At 38.7% G+C, this 16,204-nt stretch overlaps 1 long non-coding RNA gene across 1 annotated transcript; it reads right to left on the bottom strand.

Moving 5' to 3' along the window:
* Positions 1–13,548: 13,548 nt before the first annotated feature.
* LOC132797678 (uncharacterized) lies at positions 13,549–15,154 on the bottom strand. The gene is made up of 3 exons (XR_009633767.1): positions 14,962–15,154; positions 14,232–14,726; positions 13,549–13,974 (listed from the first exon to the last, which is right to left on the bottom strand). It is a non-coding gene; the product is annotated as an uncharacterized LOC132797678 (long non-coding RNA).
* Between the last annotated feature and the right edge of the window lie 1,050 nt (positions 15,155–16,204).

Consider the following 16,204-nt stretch of genomic DNA (forward strand, 5'->3'; position numbering starts at 1 on the left):
TATTTATTGTGCGGCATAAGCTTTTACTTGTGTAAAAATTTAAATAAGTGTAAAGATGGAATAGTCACTTATTATTTATTTATTTATTTATTGAACAGCATAGAATAGGAATAAATTCAAAAGAATCAAATAAGTTGCATAAGCTTTAGCTTATGCAAATGTCGGCATATATGAAAAATTGGAGTGCGCTCTTTATTGAGCTTTCGCTTATGTAAACGCCGTAATGAGCAAATTTCGCTTTTAATAAAAATGAACTTCTCACTTACATGTTTTTCAGTTTTCTTTTAGTTATCCAAATTCTTTTCTCTGCTAGCTTTTAACTCCGCTGTCCGATGCTGGGTAGGGCAAGCACTGATGTCAGCTTTTCTGGTTATGTGTGGACACGCACGTGTCCAGCAGTTGGTACAGCAATTGCGGATTTGGTGAAGTTATCCAGCTCTGCTGTCCGGCAGTGAATATTGCAGCTACCTATGCTGCTTCGTGTTTACTTCTTTTGGTTTTTTTTTTCAGGTCTTTTTGCCGTTGGGCGCCAGTTAATATAATTATGTTTTAATTATTTATTCTTTCATTTTTTGTGGTTCTTGCTCTTGAGAGCTTGAGCTACAGATCTAATCTAACTAGCATAACTTAAAACTAATCTCACAAAGTTCTGCACTCTCAGCTTTCAAGCTCTAGATCGGCGATTGAGTGCATTTGGGCCGCAGTCGACGCTCACCAAAGCTCCATATGCACCTCTCTTTCGACGACTCGCAAGTTAGTGTCTCAAGCCTGACTATTTGTGACGCCAGTATTGCTCGGCACGTTAACTTGCACCTCTCTTTCGACGATTCGCAAGTTAGTGTCCCAAGCCTGACTATTTGTGACGTCAGTATTGTTCGGCACGTTAACTTATATATATATATCCTTATATGTATATGTATGTGTAAGTATTTATACAGTTTAAAAGAGTTCGCTTATATTTTCCGTTTTGGCCGTTGTTGAATGTACTTTGTTACATTTCTGTCGTTTCGCGTTTTGTCTGCGTTTTAACACACTCCAGTGTATGCAACCTCTTCGTGTTGTTTTATTCTAAATAACAAGAAAGTTTGCACGCTATTAAAAACAAACGCGCGCAGATACGCTACACTCCATATATCTATATACATATATATATATATATATATATATCGTCGTATTTGTATGTATATATAAGTGTCGTATATGAAAGGATAAGTGAATGTATATGTGTCGTATTTGTATGTATATATATATATATATATACATACAAATACGACACATATACATTCACTTATCCTTTCATATACGACACTTACACACATATACTACATTCCATATACATTATAGATATATATATTATCCAAACATTTTCATATAACGTACATATATGAACTGCAGCAACTTGTGATCCAACGAGTTTAATAAAGATTCACGCTGCTGTTTGTGTTTTATTTAACATTTTGTTTTTTCCAACAGCGATATTTCCGTCTGTTTTTTGTGTCGGCCTTGTTCACTATCCTGTGACAGCCGAAGTTCCTCTCCAATTTATGCTTGCTTTCGGCTACTCTCTCTAAAGTGTCTGCCGAAGCATAGTACGTCCGAAAGCCAAAAGAGTGAAAAAGACTCGAAACTTTCATTAAAGCTTCCGACCACAGCTCGTCGCCTGTCGTCCACTTCGCCCGCTCCTTCGGGGTTCAAATCCGCTACTCCTGCCGCTCAACTCCGAGTCAAAGTTGATGCACTGCATCGAGACGGCGACAACGAAGGCATACAGGCCATGGAGGCGAAATATGACCACTGCTATGTAGTGTATGAGCGGTGTCTCGCCCGTGTAAAGGGGCAAATTACCCAAGTTTCCGGGTCAACCAGGAGTAAAGCATCCGCTCCTCCTGTGTACTCCAGTAGCTGCCGGCTCCCTCCAGTCGACACCGAAGTATTCCGTGGGGATTACTTGCGGTGGCCGACCTTCCGTGATCTTTTCACGGTCATCTTCGTGAACAATCCGAGGTTGACTCCGGTTGAGAAACTTTTCCATCTCAATTCAAAAACCGCAGATGAGGCCAATGAGATCGTAGCCAAATTTCCGCTGACGAACGATGGTTTCGCGTCGGTTTGGAGTGCTCTCTACGAGCGGTTCGAAAACAAGCGCTTGTTGATAACGATTATTAAAAATACTCTTCAACCTGTCCACGGTTTCGCAAGAGTCGGGGGCAGCGATTAAGGAGCTGCATGGCACGATTCAGAGGTGCTTGACCGTTCTTGACCACTCGGACATTTCTCTCTCTAGTCCTTTCGCTGACTCACTCAGAGAGGCAAATCGTGTGACTTGTGTTTAAAAGAGAATCACCCTGTCCGGGTCTGTCCAAGCTTCCTTGAAATGTCGGTCAATGATCGGATGAGCTACATCAAACAGAAGAGCCTCTGTTTGAATTGTTTTGCAAGAGGTCACCAACTCCGAGAGTGTACGAGTGCGCACAATTGCTTCACATGCAAGGGACGGCACCACACTCTTCTTCAACGGGGCGATAGTGCCCATAATGGGGCCTCTTCTTCTCCGATACAGTCCACTCCGAATCAATCGGCAACAAATGTGCAAAATTACATCAGAACATCCTTCTCGGCACGGCGGTTGTCAATGTATGCCATCTAGGTACTACATACACCGCACGAGCACTAATCGACTCGGGGTCCGAAGCGACTTTCATTTCTGAGCGTTTATTCTAGCGCATAAAGTTGCCATTCCAATCCGCGCAAGCCGAAGTATCTAGGCTGAATCATGCAATTGCGGCCCAACCGCAGAAGTTATGCAACTTCAGCATTGGTTCTCCAACGAAGCCGAGGCTCCATATCGAGACCTCAGCGTTCGTCATTCCACAGTTGGCAGACAAGCTGCCTTCATTCCATGTGTAGAAAGGCTTTCTAAGGGATCTACCAGCGATTGAACTGGCAGATCCATACTTCTACAAAAGTGCTCAGATTGACATTTTAATTGGCGCGGATATCATTCCGTCAGTCTTCCTGAGCGGCTCCCGGCCAAACATTTGTGGCTCACTCCTTTGGCAAGAAACCGTGTTTGGTTGGATTCTCACCGGTCCCGTCTCCCAGAATATGTCGACAAATGTCTCTGCGTTTTCGACGAGAGTCGTCATCCAAGCAGATGATCAACTCGACAGATACGGCTCCAAATTTTGGGAGGCGGAGGATATTCCGTCGAAGCTGGTTAACTGCGAAAACCAAATTTCAAGTAGTAGATGTGGCAGATATCGGGTGACTCTTCCATTCCGGAAGCCCGTCACCACTTATAATTTTTTTCTGCCTCATCATTCATTCAAACCAGATAGGCACCGACACAAAGACGAATAATCATTTGTTCTTGTTTCATTCCATGTTGCATGCCCATCTCCGTGTGGATTGTGATGTACTTCTATTACATGATTGCTGCCATGGGACCCAAGTACCAGAAGTTCATTTGGTGGAAGAAGTACCTGAACACCTTCCAAATGTCGCAATCCGCGGCCATCTTTCTACGATTTCTGCAAAGCCAAATACGTGAATGCCCAGTCGTCACTGACGACGCGACGCGCCAACATCTTGATCGACACCGGGTGTTATACCTTCGAGATGCGAGCTCTGATCGACCCGTGCACTGCAACCAGCCGTATCAGCGCATCCTTGGCAACAGCCTATCGGCTTTCCGTCACCCGCATTGGTACGGAGGGCGTATGCACGGCGATCATCCGTTCGCTGACATCCGAGTTCCGTTGGGGATGTTGATGCCAGATGATGGCAGGTGTGACCACTCAAAACAGCTGACAGTGTGGTCGCAATCGATTGATATCGATAGTGACAAAGTTAGTATACTGTGCGTGAGACCTTGTCACACGCGCAGTCACACTGATATAGTTTGTCCTCATGTTGGTTACCCTGCCCACTTTTAGTGCTTTTTCCTACATAACATATGTTGTACTTTTCTCTGAGCGGCACAACAAGTGTATTTTCAAGTGCAATAAAAATAATTGTAAAGTTCAAATTTCTATTGTGTTTTTACTTATCTAAAGACGCCCCCTACACACTACCTATTGGGTAATATAACATTTAACAAAGCAGAAATATATGAAATGATATGGCACCACTCGTCGGCGCTTTTCTATATGAAAACCTATAATTAGGCCTTCGAGACAATAAGCGATACACTTGTTATTCATGGACGCTGATCAAGTTTTGGGAAAAAAATAAAAGCAAACCAAAGCGATATTATTCTAAAAATATACCAAAAATACTTAAATATATGGAGGGCTACGTTTGGTATATAAATATACAATTACATTTAAAATATATACCATATGTTCAATCAAAGCAAGTATTATGTACGGTATTTATTAGTTCTGAGAATTTTCAGAAAGAAAGAATTGAAGAAAAACCCACCACTCAACTACCATTGAAAATAAATACGTTTGAATTTCTCTTGCTTTCAAATGTCATGAACTATTCAGTGGCGATACATTGTTTTTCTGATAAAAATAAGTTTGGAAGAGGCCGATATTAATTAATTAATAATTCCTTGATCTCCGTAAGCAAGAGCATCGTTTGAACCATGGGTGTGCGGACTATTTCATATTTTGTCACCTGCAGTTTTTAACATCGCACATGAAATCCGAAAGTATAATAATGTCTTAGAGCAAAATTTCATGATTTGAAAGACCTTTTACAAAGTCTAAAGTGTAGTTTTAATCACAACAATGTTCCAAATCAAGGTATGCTGCTTTCAGTCTGTCCACTGAAATAGATGTGTCCTTGCCATTCATTCGAATAACAAAAACTATCTGAAAGCTTGTCGATCACTTGGTATGGCCCAGAGTATGGTGGTTGCAGCGGTTGCTTCATGGCATCGGTTCTCACAAACACATGGGAACATTCGTGAATTGGCTTGCTGTGGTGTGCTGCCGAGATGGGCCTTAGCGCTTGCATGCTGGATGGACGTACGGAGGCGGTTGAAACATCGGAGTACACAAGGACTTCTTTGGTGAGCTCCACAGGTTGCAGTTGCAGCGAAGTTGTTCCATTTAGAAGTGCAGATAACTCGCCGTCAGACGCTTGCGCCTCTTGAATGCTTTTGGTGTCGAGTGATGATGGCATGGATATTGCGTTTAAACGCGATAATGCATCTGCAACCACGTTTTCGTCGCCACTCAAATGACAAATTGAGGTAGAGAATTGGGAAATGAAACTGAGATGTCGCAATTGGCGAGGTGACGCCTTCTCCGGTCGCTGTGAAAAGGCATAAATTAGGGGCTTATGATCAGTTTTGATCACAAACACTCTTGCTTCCAACACATGCTTGAAATGTTTTATCACCTCGTAGATTGCCAACAATTCGCGGTCGTAGGTGCTGTAGTTGCGTTCTGTACTATTGAGCTTTTTGGAATAAATTCCAAGAGGTTGCCAACCATGTTCAGAGCTCTGCTCCAAAACAGATCCAATTGCTGTGTCCGACGCGTCACACACCAGGCAGAGATCAGCGCGTGGATTGGGGTAGACGAGCGTGGTTGCGTTTGCCAAGCTTCTTTTGCATTCCAGAAAAGTGTTTATAGTTTCAGAATTCCACTCAATGGGACGCCTGTCATTCTTTTTCATGTTGCGTGTTAAGTCATTGAGAGGAACTTGTATTCGCGAGGCGTGAGGGATGCAGCGTCGATAATAATTCAAAATTCCCAGGAATCGGCCCAATTCAGAGATTGTCTGTGGCTGTGAGAAGTTTAACATCGCGCTTATTCAGTCCTGTGGTGGTTTTATGCCTTTGCTGCTAACCACATAGCCAAGGAACTGTACCTTTGCCTGAGCAAAATTGCATTTGTCTCGGTTGATGACCAATCCGTGTTTCTTAAGAATGTTAAGAACATTTTGCACGTGTTGCTTATGCTGTTCTTCCGAGCTCGACATGATGAGAATGTCATCAACATAACAAAACACGTAGTCAATTTGACGGAAGATCTGGTCAATGAAGCGCTGGAAGGTTTGCGTTGCATTTTTTAGTCCAAATGGCATAAAAACAAATTCAATCAAGCCAAATGGAGTGCAAATAGCCGTCTTCTCTATGTCCTCCTGCGCCATGGGAATTTGGTAGTAAGCCTTTTCGAGATCAAGCGTTGTGAAAATCTTATTGTGAAGGCGATCAGCAAAATCCTGAATGTGTGGAATCGGATAATGGTCTGGAACCGTAATCCCATTTAGCTTGCGGTAATCGACAAAGGCGCGCCAAGATCCATCCTTTTTAGCCACCATGTGCAAGGGACTGGCCCATGGGCTTTTGGAGTAGCGGCAAATTCCCTTATCTATGAGCGTATTGATTTGCGATTTGGCTGAAGCAAGTTTCTCGCCAGATAATCGTCTAGGTCGCTCAGGTGCGCTGCTTGTTTTAATGAAGTGACAAACGTTGTGTGCATGGACTCGCTCGAGAGAATCAATTTTGTCGATCTTTTGCACATTAGCTGACAAATTAGAGGACTTGAGTTCTAGAGATTTTTGTAAGTCGTGTGACGGGTCAGTGTTGCCATGGTGAGTTGACTTTGATTTGTCAAGCAATCGTTGTTTACTGACGTCGACGAGAAGATGATGTGCGGCAAGGAAGTCTGCTCCGATTATAGGTGTTTGTACATCAGCGATGATGAATGGCCATGTGAGCGAGCGATACAGGGCTAGGTCGAGCTGAAGAGTACAATTTCCGTAGGTTTTGATTGTAGATTGATTGGCGGCATACAGATAAAGTCTGCCGTTGATGCGTGTGTGCGGTGCCATGCTGCGTGGGATCACTGACACCACTGATCCGGAGTCAATGAGAAATGATTGGTTTGACAAGCGATCTTTGATGTGTAGACGCCGGTCCAGGCCAATTTGTTGAATGTCGTTTGGAGTTTTGTTGCTGCTGGTGGTTTCTGCGCTACCGTTTACCAGCTGAGTCAACGGTAGCGTCTTTAGTTTGACGACTGGTAACGTGGACATGCTAACTGGCACTTGCGAGCATTCTCACCGAATCTAGTGTTGTAGAAACATAGTTTTGAACCGACATCATTAGAGATATCATGTGTGTGCCGTGACAATTGCGCATGTTTTGATTGGCGTAACTGTTCCTGAAGCTTATCGACTTTTGTAGTGAGCGCTCGTAATGCCGATGTTACTTCTGACATGCCGGTTTGCTTGCCGCTCAGAGCATCAACTTGGTGCTGCTGTTCTGTTAGTGCCGTTGACTCAACAAATGCAGAACCTGGCCCGCTAGCTTCAAGCATTTTATCTGCAATCTCCTCCAATTTGTCAAGGTTGTTCTCGTCCCATACCGAAATGAACGGTCTGATCGAGTTTGGAAGCTCCGCCAAAAACAACGATCGAATAACTGCTTCGCAGCCCGTGGTTGGTGCTAAACGCCGCATGTGGTCAAGGATGTCTGACGGTTTCTTGCCAACAGTTTCGCGGCCACGCAAAAGCCTTTTCAGCTTTGAGTCTGATGATTCTGCGAATTTGTCAAGCACGCGTTGCTTTAAAGTGGCATAGTTGTTTGTAAGCGGTGGTTTGGCAATTACATCCTCCTCCAAATTCACAGATATAATGTCGAATTTGTTATCGTCCGTGACATTTTGCAGATGAAATAGGCGATCCAACTGAGAAAACCAAAGCTGAGGATTTGTTTTGTTGAATTTCGGAATGCGAAGTTGCACGCATTGCGATGAGAATCCAGCTGGTTGGCCATGTGACTGCAGTTGCTCGAGTTGCTGTTTCAGATCCCGCAGTTGTTCTGCGAGGTTTTGATCGTGTGCCTGCATGTTTGCGTCAAAAAATACGTCTTCAGTGTCATGAGCTTGGCATTCCACTGAACGTAAATTGTAGTTGTGTTTTTGCAGTCGGGGTCACCACTTTGGCGTCTTCATTGGTGCGGTGATTTAATGAAAACGCCGTTGTATTTTAACTTAACTTTATTGATTATTCTAAACGTATCACTGGTGAAATTGAAAGCACAAATTCAAGTGGCTTCGCCATGAAGTTGGCTGCGATCGATTCGCGGGTTGCCCAACTAATCATTTTGCGTTGACAGCTGATCGTTCGGTGTTGCCAGCATATGGGCAATAGGTGGATGACAGAGTTGCCACATATCGCCATCTAGTGGCGCCATCTATATGTCAACTAGTGCGTTAGAATCTGCTATCCTTTATCGACTTCCAACCAGTGTTGCCAGTTTAGCAATTTAGTTGCTAGATCTAGCAACTTTTCAAAATATTTGCAACTTTTTTTTTTGAAAATGCTATCAGCTACAAATCTAGCAACTTTTTATTTTTTGTTAGCTATTTTAGCAATTTTTCATTTATACTTTACTTAAAGCCCTTTTATTTTGTATTCTCTTTTTGCCATTCACTGCAAAAATTGCGATTAATAGTTCACAATGAAATCGGAACTTGTATTTAACTCAACAGTTCGATTATAAGAGCTACTTGAACCAAAACCCTTTTAGTGATTTAGCAAATTTTGCGCTCAAAATCTTTTCCCTACCTTGGTCGAACGCTGAAGTTGAGCGTATATTCTCACAAATGAATATAGCAAAACATAAATTACGTAACTGTATGAGCATTATAACATTAAATGCGATATTGCATATAAGGTTAGTTTGAGTTTAAACAATTGAAAATACGAGCCGATATAGCGACAGGTTGCTAGTCTCGCTAGGAGACTCCTACCAGCTAGACCGTTGAGGCGATTGAAGCGTCAAGGTTTCGCCAAAACGATAACCCAATAGTATACTTCACATAATCTCCTTAAACTAATATGAGGTTTGGTTCAAAAAAAATACATTTTGTTATAGTACTATTTTCTTCCTGCTGTACTGGTTCGATACTTAATAAAGAAGCTAATTATAAAAATATAATTAAAAAAAAAATATTTATATATGTTTTGGATTACATATGTAGGCATAACAAATGTTGCCATAATTATGTACTTCCCTACGAGTACTTAGTTAAAATTTCAGGAAACGTAAAGTACACGGATAGTAGGGAAGCAGAAGAATTGGACGAAATTCTAAGTATTTTGTAATGTTAACAAAAGAAGATATGAAATCCTGTTTATTTAAATTTTTTAATTTCAATATTTTATTCTCAAATCATTTAAAAATGTACATACTATTTGAAAAAGAACATTTAAAAGATTTAGCAATTTTTTTTGGCAATTTTTTGATAATTTTTAGCAATTTTTAGCAATAATTATGTTTTTGTCATCGGTGCGAAAATGAGCTTCGAACAAAGAGCCAACATTAAATTTTGTTTTAAAACTTTTACCGAAACGTTTCAATTGATGGAAAAAAAAGTTTATGACGATGGTTGCCTATCCCGTAGCAGAGTGCACGAGTGGTTTCAACGTTTTCAAAGTGATCGTGAGGACATAAATGACGATGAACATGTGGGCCAACCAAAATCCGTGATCACCGAAAATTCCATCGAAACTGTGCGTGAATTCATAAAAAATCAGCCGAAATCATCATTGAAATTGATGAAAATAGAATTGAAAATCTCCACAACATCGATTTATCGCATTTTGACCGAACATTTGGGCTTTCAAAAGGTGTGTGCACGGTTTATTCCGCACAAATTGACTGACGTCCAAAAATTGCTCAGAATTCAACATTCGAAGGACCGACTATTTGACCAAAAATCACATTTTAACCATTAAACACTCCCCGTATTCACATGATATTGAACCGTGCGACTTCTATCTTTTCGGAAAAATGCATTTGCCGATGAAAGGAAAACGATATGCAGACGTCGAGGCCATTCAAAAGGCTTGCACCGGCATACTGGAGGCCATCCTGGGCAACGAGCTAAAACACTCGTTCGACATGCTTTTGGACCGTGCAAAAGCTGTATTAAAGCAGAAGGAGACTATTTTGAATAATATAAAAGATTTTGCCGAAAAAAACTATTTGTTCTGTCTTTCTGTTAAAAGTCCTGTTTACTTTGGAACGCACCTTGTATATATAATAATAACTAGTCTTTGTGATTTCTAAAAATTTGGCTGCGATCCGATAAATTGTCGAAGTTCTTAAAGAAATAATATTTTATGGCCAAAAACGCCTCTAGGGGTCTTAGTTGCTTTGGCTGAAGGAATGAATATCTTTAATACATTAGCATATCAATATACCAAATATACCATTTGGAAAATTATTTAGTAATTCTGTGGTATATTAATTTGGTGTATTTTGAGAATAATACCGCAATATTTAATCAACTGTGCTCCGGTTTTAACTTTTCATTTTCAAAACGAAAACTAAAAAATTGGTGCTCCCGTTTTCACTTTCGCAAGATTCTTTCGAATTCCAAAACGAGAAAATTTGTCTTGTAGAAATGAAAAGTAAATGCCTTTTTCTATATTAAATCGGATCTTATTTGCAAAAGGAAAAAAAGTAGTTTACTCATTGGTTTATTGTCGTTCTTTTACGACCGCCAGCAGATCAATTAGGCTTGTAATTATTTTTAAAACGACTAATTTCTGACCCCACATCAAATTTGGATATCAGATTTTGCCGTCGGCAACAACAATTTTTGTTTTGGTGAGCGACCGATAAGTCGGACACCATGAGTTATCGCCTAAGCTGCCATACTTTTGATAGAATGAAAAAGCAAGTTAAAAATACTTGTACAATCAAACGGATGGCGATAAATTTGTTGAAGTTGGGTAAAATATGTTTTTTAAAAATTTATTTATTTAATTTGATTACTTATGTGTTTAAATTTTATAAAAAAAATTGTTGGAATAACCGGAATGAAATGCATTAAAAAGGTGGCATCCCCATTTTTTGTGGGAAACAGCTGATTGCCGTTAAACTGATTTTTTTAAAGAAAGTATCAAATCGTTCTTTGCAAAAAAGACAAAAGGCATATATATTTTATTCAGAGGAAACCTAAATATACAATGCAGGATAAAAATATCCTTATGTGAGTTCAATCCACGCACGAAATTGGACATTCAAAAGAAATTTTTTCGCGTTGTTTACTTTTAACCAAAACACAAGTCAGCTGTTTTAGCAGTAAAAAATGAAACGTTCCGATAGCAAAACGATGACCAAAAACGTGTGAAAACCGGAGCACCTAAAAACGAAAATCTCGGTTTTGGTTCCAAAACGAAAACCGAAAGTGAAAACCGGAGCATGCCTGTTTATCTAAAAAATGATGGGATGATGGGAAAAAATGGGATAACTTCTGAGTGTCATACTAAAAAAAGATTTTTGGTACCAACACTGTGCCTAAAAATTACCATAGTTTGAAGGCTAGCAGGTAATAGCAGTTCATATTACACACGGCTAATAAAAGAGTTAGACTGAATCCACTTCAATCCAGTAAGTTCGACTCCACGAAAGATAGGTGTGCACTAATCCGGACTCGTTGTTAATACACTGAATTACCAATACGTTTTTTGAGCTACACATTTATAGACCGGTCACAAACATTGTTTTTTTTTTGTAATATATACCTTGAAGATAATTAAAAGCCAAACTTTTAACAAATTCAATAAAAATTGTAAATTTCCGAGGAACTCGAAATCAATGCGCGAAAAAAGAAAAAAATTTGTGGAGCTCTTTGCAAAATTATATGATGTGTTTGTCCGTTCACAGCTGATGATCAGCTTATCGTAGAGCATTTCTTAAAAGCTAATCTAATCAAAGCATCTGTTATCGATATGTGAAAAAATATTAACTGTTTTTTAAATTTGAAAATTTGAATTAAATGCCGCTAGCGAGACCAAATCGCCCACTGCACTATGGGCAAAAAGTCCCGAATTGCGGCATTTTTACCATTTTTGAAGAGAGAAACATGAAACTTTGTACCTAAAAAATAAAGATCGAATTTCGGATTTATTCTTTTTTCAATTGGACCACGCCTTCCTTCCCGCCCACCTTACCATAAGGTTATAATTTTCGATTTTTTTTCCAAAAATTTGTTTTAAAATATTTTAATGTAATATTATATATTAATTGAAACTAAATTAAACTTATTAAATTAATATATTAGCAAATTCGCATTTTAAATTTAATTTGGATCCATGCAAAATTAAATCAAAAATTAATAAGAGCCCAATATTATGTTTTGTGACTCCATACCTTGGTGTCCAGTTAATAATTTATTTTTCACAAAGCTCTTCCTCCAACTCCAGGGAACTTTGCCCGAAAATTTCGAGTTCATTATCTCCGCCTTCTTCTACCTGATTATCTTTATTGTCTACACATGCCCATGTTATTGGAGGCTCAATATCAGGAGATTCCAAAAGAGCTATAACATCTCTTGGTAGGCTTTTTTATAGTTTAATCTTTGGCGTTCCTTTAGATTTATAGTTGAAAGCAGTGGGTCAGAGGAATCTAATGCTCTATTTAACACATCTGATATAGTATTCAGTCGGCTGTTTTTCTTTGCATGAAAACATATCGATTTTGTAAAATTTTTGCGCTCTTCTGACGCATTTTCACGGAGAGCCCCTAGAAGAAGTACGGAGATTTCTATAATTTGGTGCCAATGTACCAGTACTTTATGCAAAATTTGAGACATTGGATACCACTTATAAGTATTAACGTATAAGTACATCAAGTACCTGCTTTAACTTTTGATGGGCATACCTCAAACTCACATTATGTAGCAAGCAAAATTATATAAACACTTTTCAAAACGGCATGCAACAATAGCTTTGAATTTTCTGTTTCATAAACTAGTTCAAATGCTAATTTTCACTTTAACCTTGGTCCTGCCTCAGTATACGTTAAGCGTTTACGACCAGGCTTTTCGGGTGGAACATCATCTTAAGAAACTCAATTATGAACGAGGATGCAAGCCATTGCGCAGGCTTTTCTGTTGCATTTTCGTAAATTAGTATTATTCAATCTGAAAAACTGAATAAGCTTATCTTTTATTAAGATGTGCTGAACATCACTTAATTCATTTTCATCGATATTTTGCAAACTGCTTCACAGCAGTTTGTTGGCGGTTGTTGTTGCTCCAAAAATCAAACAACGTTGCAAAACAAGACGTATATACAACTGCAACATTGAGTTTTGCCGTAAATCGGGCAAAAACGGGCAAAAATGTTAACCACTATTTGATTGTTAACAGTTTGGTTAATAACATTTAGCTTTAATATTGCCTCGACCGGCCTAGACGCACTAGTTACACTCCACAGAAACACAAATACATTTGTTACTAGGGACCTTAAAATATACCAAAAACACATTGCATGATTGGACAATATATCACATGTACTAAAAATTTAGTGCCAATAATTAATATTACATACCTTGACAATTAAATTCCATACTCAAGTTTTTTTGTTTGATTTAATATTTGAATATAAAATTGACAGAAAAAATCACAAATTTTCTCGCAAATTTTTTTTTAGAGGGTCCAGACCATAGTCTTTAAATATGGGCGAATAACAAATTACCAACGAAGTCTAAAATTTTTTAAAAATATGTTTCAGTATTCTTGAAGTATTCTAATTCAAAAAATAAAGTCAATTTAATGATACCGAACACAAAAAAAAATGTAAAAATGCCGCACTTTGCGAATTTTTGCCCATAGTGCAATGTCTACCTAGATTCCAGGTTAGGTTTACCACCATGTTGTGCAAATTTATTTCATGGGCAATACAGATGATGAAATCTGTCGGCGTTAGGCAATTATAAAAAGGCAAATAATTCACGAACTTCATGAATTATTTCATCAGTACAATAAATTGATTACTTATTTAAAACTGTGATAGATGATGATTACAGATGATTCTAGATTGTGATTCGAGCTGACAAAACACCGGTTTGACAACATATGTGAAAATTGAATTCTCCTACAATATAAATATTGCAAAGGCTAATAATTGGTGCTCCAATTTTCAATTGTAGGTTATGTAGGGACATTCCTGGAACATCACGTTAATTCAAAAATTCGGTTGATTAGTCTGCATCTGCAATGATTCGCTTTAATAATAGAAATCACCTTTCAGGAAACCCATTTTGCGAATTTCGTGAAGCAGCTTGGCTAAAATATAGGCATCACATAATTCCAACTTAGGAACCAATATCGTATTGAGTGGTGCAACTCTGGACTTAGAGCATAACAACTGACCCTGAGAAGGGCGTCCACTCGACACCACATATACGCAACTACCTTAGGGCTCTTCGCTAGTATCACAAAATTCATAAGATTAGGTACCGTGTGTACCTAGCAGTAAGGACAGCTCTCGGAAATGATAGTCTGGAAATAGAGTTAAAGCTGCTTCACATATGTATCTACCCAACCTCTATACTGCTGCAAAGGTAAACTCTCATACGAAGTCAAAGCTATTGTAGAAATACGACAATTGTGGCCAAGATAGATCGCCTGCACGGCTTGGAACCACCTTCTAACAAACAAAGCGAGAATAACAGCCAATCAGATGAGGGATCCCAGACTAGGCCAAGAATATTTGTTATTTCACTAGCATCGCTGAACTTCATATACGACTCCTTGTCATCTTCAGCTATTTCCGTCAATTCGTCTGCACCATTTTCTAAGCTTGAATTTTGCGATAGTCCTGCAGCTTGCCATTTGCCTCCAGATATAAAACTGGTAGATTATTTTTTTAATGCAGCAGAGCCAACTGGGAGCAAGTCAGCTTAGTCTATATAACGAGACTGATCATTTATATTTGGACGTTGACATACTAACGGCACTATACTATATTAATAGGGAAGTAAAAGATGTTAGTAAATATGTATATGAAGATAAAAAACAATTAAATACTTGATAAATATTCTAATATTAATATTCTAATTTACGCAAAGGAATAAATTTACTGTAGTAAATTACGTTATAGATATTATTATAATTCACACAGAATACGGAAGGAATGAAAAGAGGAAGAAAATCCGGTGAAATTGTAAATTGGGAACTTGGAATTTTCGATATTTACCAATTCCTGTGAAAATAAATCCGCTGGTGGGTCGTTTTGTAATTGAACACGAACATTGGTAGTCAATCTGAGTTAGATCGAAACTGTCACGAGTACGCTCTTCTAACTTAATTCATTCTACAAATATATTACTCTTGGTCTTAGAGATATCGAATTATATCTTTCTTATGTATAAATTGCAATATCTGAAATCTTTAAAATTATAAAATACAAGTGTATGATGAAATGTTTTGTAAATTTACTTAGTATGGTCTGTCGAGTAAACGTATAACTTAAATATATGTAAATTAAAGTAGGGGAGGATAGAAACGAGGTACACAACACCTAGATTCCTCTGTTAAACAATTTCTTACAAGGAAATCCCACTGAAGCGTGTGTCGGCGCGGAATTTCTTTTCATTATTAATTTTCTTTTCTATTGTAGCGAACTTTTGTGCTCTAAAATCTGTTAGCGTATTTATAATGTGCGTTTGTTAGGCTAACCGCAAGAATGCGCAACCCACCAAGCCACGGACAATCAGTGCCTTGAAGGCAGGATAAGGTTTTGATTCACTACAAAGAATAAAAACAAAATAAAATTTTTGATTTTATTACACTTATTCGGCTATACGGCTCAATGCGCAGCGATGCCAAGTGTTTTGTGATGGTCTGTTATAAACCTGTCCGAATACTGAGAGGAAAGCTTTTCAATCCGTTGTTTCCTTGTTTGGAGTACCAAACCGAATTATAGTTGTGCAGGGAAGGTGCTTTACGGGAGCAAAGTCTACATAGTTCAGTTCATACCACTTATGCTAGTCGACCAAATGGCCAAGTGAAACGGACAATGACCAGGTTGAAAAATATGTTGTAAAGCGGCTAAAACGGGAATTCAATCATTGTAGAATATGCTAGGAGAGGGACACTAGGCAACTAATTGAACAACTAATCGTGGGACAAAGGCAAATCGTCTAGAAATATTATTGGGAAAGGCTACTTCACTATGTCATGTCACTTTATACACAGAAGATGAGGTTCATCTGTTAAACGTAAGAGCACAAGCTGAAAAAATTGCTTAGCCATTGAAGAATATGAAAATGAATATATACAAATAAGGCAAAGGTACTTAGATCCAAGGTTGCAAATTTTGTATTACTTAAAAGCCAACAGACACACCAAACCAAGATAAGCCAAACATTTTATTCCCAAATTTGAGATGGGGTTAGAAATTAGTTGTTTTAAAAATAAATACATGCTTGGAATGAAAA

The sequence above is a fragment of the Drosophila nasuta genome, unplaced genomic scaffold (genome assembly GCF_023558535.2).
Source record: "Drosophila nasuta strain 15112-1781.00 unplaced genomic scaffold, ASM2355853v1 ctg16_pilon, whole genome shotgun sequence".
In the NCBI taxonomy this organism is placed as follows: domain Eukaryota; kingdom Metazoa; phylum Arthropoda; class Insecta; order Diptera; family Drosophilidae; genus Drosophila; species Drosophila nasuta.